The sequence below is a fragment of the Elephantulus edwardii genome, unplaced genomic scaffold, assembly GCF_000299155.1.
Source record: "Elephantulus edwardii isolate Elephantulus edwardi_28Jun2011 unplaced genomic scaffold, EleEdw1.0 scaffold00010, whole genome shotgun sequence".
Classification (NCBI taxonomy): Eukaryota; Metazoa; Chordata; class Mammalia; order Macroscelidea; family Macroscelididae; genus Elephantulus; species Elephantulus edwardii.
The window spans coordinates 6,954,059-6,957,922 of record NW_006399760.1 but is presented as its reverse complement, the minus strand read 5'-3'; the positions used below and the strand labels follow the sequence as shown (position 1 = coordinate 6,957,922).

The following is a 3,864-nucleotide window of genomic DNA, read 5'->3' as shown; positions in this document are numbered from 1 at the left end:
ATTATAAAAAAGAGGCAGGGAAAAGAAAAAAAAGAAACAATGTATTCTAATTTTGTTAATAAACTAGTAGAACAAATTAAGAAATAAAAAAAAAAAATCCCGCAAATCAATAGTAGAATTACAGAACTACATATTTTTGTACAAGTAATATTTATCATGTTTTAGGTAAACTTTGTATTCAAATCAGTATAATATTCCATGTTATTACTTAGAAGAGTGTGAGTGAGGATGAAAATCACACCAGGTGACAATGTCAGATGTTGTCGTTGTGTACTATACCATTGCTTGTGACTCATAGAGACTCTATGCACAATAGCTCTGGACAATGTCCTATCCCGAGCCAATCTCACTGTGTCGGACACAGGTACCCCCATTACCTTAGTCTCTGTGTTCATCTCATCTAAGCTCTTTTCTCCTGCATTATCTCTCTATACTTCTGAGCATGATGTCCTCCTTCTCAAAAGCCTGGTCCTTCCTTGTAACATGCCCTTAAGTATGTGAGACTGGGCTTTGAAATCCTTGTCTCCAGAGAGCAACTTGATTTCACTTTCTCTTCGTCAGACCCATTTGTTCTCTTGCCAGTCAATGATATGTTCAAGTCACTTTTCTAGCACCATAACTCAAATGTATAAATTCTTCCATTATCCCTAGACCTTGTCCAGCTCTCTGATGTGTTGTAAGTAATTGTGAAGACCATGACTTGGATCAAGCACACCTTATTTTCTAAACTGACATCTTTGCTCTTTAGTACTCTGAAAAGTTCCCTGACAGCAGACATTTCTGGTCCACTTCATCTTTTGATTTCCTAGCTGCTGGTACCAAGAGTGTTGATTGTGGACACAAGCAAGCTCGAATTGCTAGCAATACCAATCTCTTCTCCATGGATTATGGTATTGCCATTTGGCCCAAGGTGAAAATCTTTATTTTATTGGTATTGAGCTTCAATCCATATTGGAGACTTGATTTCATAACCTTCTGGAGCTGACACTTATTTTGACAAGCAAGGTTGTATGCATAACACAAGTTATGGATGAGTGTTCCTCTAATTCTAATGAATATCCCTCCTCTTAAAGACCAGCCTCCTGCATAATCTTTTCTCCATATGCATTAAAATATGGAGACAGGACGTATCCCTGACATACTCCTATCCTGATTTTGAACCATGCAGTGTTTCCTTCCTGTGTTCTGAAAACTAATATTACCTTAGAACACACAGAAGGCAAAACAAAGGGATTAAGTCAAGAATTTAAGGAATTGGACAGATTTCAAAGGATAGCCCAGGAAAACAGTGAAGTATTACAATGTAATGTACAAAGAGCCAGAGTCAAAGAATCAAAAGGGACAAACTATCTCAGAATTTCTTAAGCTGAAGAAACTGAAGAACAGATTCAGGCCTCAAACTGCAGTATTTAAAGTGCTATGGGTATTGAATGATCAGGGAAGCAGCAAAAGAAGATGGAAGGACTACATAGAGTCACTTTGCCAAAAAGAATTGACTGAGACAGAATTTCATTAAACAATATGTCATCAAGTGACAATGGTGATAAACAAGGACGTTCTGGCTTTTCTGAAGGGTGTGGTAAAAAATTAGGCCTCAGGAATTTATAACATGCCAATTGGCATATTTCAGTAATCGGATGATATCATTGACATACTCACCAGCTGGTGCAAATAAATGTGGAGAACAACTACCTGGGTAACTGACTGGAAGAGATCCCTATTTTATTCCCATTTCAACAGAGGTGATTTGACAGAGTATGAAAGTTATTAAAATATCACCAATGTCAAAGTTTTGCTGAGGATTATCCAAAAACACCTGAAATAGTACATTGACAGAGAACTATGAGAAATATAGTAAGTTTAGAGTTGATCACACTTCAAACATCATTGTCAATGTAAAACGGATCTTAGCTAAAAGCAGAGAGTACCACAGGAATGTCTATCTGTGTTTCATTGACTGTGTAAAGGCATTTGACTATATGGATCACAACAAATCATGGTTAACCTTGAGAAAAATAGAAATCCAGAAACATTTGTTTGTGTGCAGAAGGTCAAGGACTGTAGCCTTCAATATAGATTGAGGCACAATAGCAAGAAAACAAAGATTCTCACCACTGGGCCAATTGTCAGGTTCAGGATGGATGGTGAAAAGAATGAGATTATTAACAGCTTTAATTTACTTGGCTCGCTAGTCAACACTCTTGGCACCGGCAGCCATCAAATTAAAAGACGTATTCAATGGGAAAGTCTGCTGTTAGAGACATCTCCAGAGTACTGAAGAGAAATGGTGTCACTCTGGAGACTAAGGTGTGCCTGATATAGGCCGTGGTCTTTGCAGTCACTTGCTATGCATCACAGAGCTGGACAATGACTAGGGAGGATAGAAGGAGAATTGACACCTTTGAGCTGTGGTGCTGGAGAAGAGTCTTGAATATACCATGGACTGCTAAGAAAATGAACAGGTTTATCCTGGAGATGTTTAAACTAGGTTGCTCCTTGGAGGCAAGGATACTGAAGTAGTGTCTGACACACTTTGGACATGTTACAAGGAGCAACCAGTCCTTGAAGAAGGATGTCATGCTTGGGAGGGTGGAGGGACAGTGCAGGAGGAGAAAGACCCTCTATAAGGTGGATTGATTCAGTGACTGGGGTAATGGGGGTAGGTGTGTTGAGGCTGACACAGGACAGAGCAGGGTTTAGGGCTGTTGTACATAGGGTCACTATGAGTCACAGGCAACTCGAGAGCAAATAACAACAATATGTGAATGTTAAAGGAGTTTTCATCAATGTCTTTTACTCTTTCCTTCAATGTCACTCTCTTACAGAGAGCCAGTTATTAGATATTCTGATAATCAGTGAGTGAGTGATGATGACGTTGCAAGTTAAATGTTGAGCTGTAGTCAAATGATCATCAGTTTGAACCTACTAGCTGCTTCACAGGGAAAAGATGAGCCGTTCTCATATTAATTATATGTAAAGTTCAGTAGCTTGATAGAGGTTTCCATGAGTTGAAATAGACATAATGACAATGGGAGTCTTGTTTATTTGGTTATTCATTTTTCTCATTCTAATTATATTTCATAAGTAACTCGTTTATTCTCAATATTGGAATGAATCTATTAAAAGGTTTTAAAAGATGAATAATAAATTAATAAAGTTATAACCAGAATATATATAAAATAGATGCTGCGTTATATTTTCTGATTTAAAATAAAAATTAAACAAAAGTGATAGATTATATCAAAACATTTGTGAACTTAGATTTATAACATATGGTTGAGATGTAGAAGATCCTTCCACCCTCATCATAATGTGGGTATTCAGGGCAGTGAAGGAGAAATATCTTACTTACTCAGTGGTTATTTCAGTTAAAAACCAGAATATTCACCCACAAACAGTATATAACATACAATAATTACAAGAACAGGTTTTTCCTGGAGAGGATTAAACCAGGCTGCTCCTTGGAGGCAGGAATTCTGAAGCTTTGTCTGACACACTTTGGACATGTTGAAAGGAGGGACCAGTCCTTGGAGAAGGACATCATACTTAGGAGAGTGGAGGAACAGTGCAGGAGGACAACCCTCTATGAGATGGATTGATTCAGTCATTGGGGTAATGGGAGCAGGTGTGCCAAAGACAGTGAGGTTGGCACAGGATAAAGAGCAGGGTTTAGGGCTGTTGTACAAAGGGTTGCTATGAGTCACAGGCAACTCAAAGGCACGTAACAACAGTTTCCTTTGATTTTAGAGTTTGACAGTAACTACATTTTTGCAGTGTTTTCAAAAGACCTCTGCCCTGCATCTTTGCATTAAATGCTATTTAGCACTACATATCTTTAGATATTACCGTGTCATTAATTATCAA

At 38.0% G+C, this 3,864-nt stretch overlaps 1 protein-coding gene across 1 annotated transcript in view; it reads left to right on the top strand.

Moving 5' to 3' along the window:
• Positions 1 to 3,864, top strand: part of LRP1B (low density lipoprotein receptor-related protein 1B) — a 2,414,068-nt gene that overhangs the window by 142,043 nt on the left and 2,268,161 nt on the right. The gene's annotated exons all lie outside the window — the stretch shown is intronic.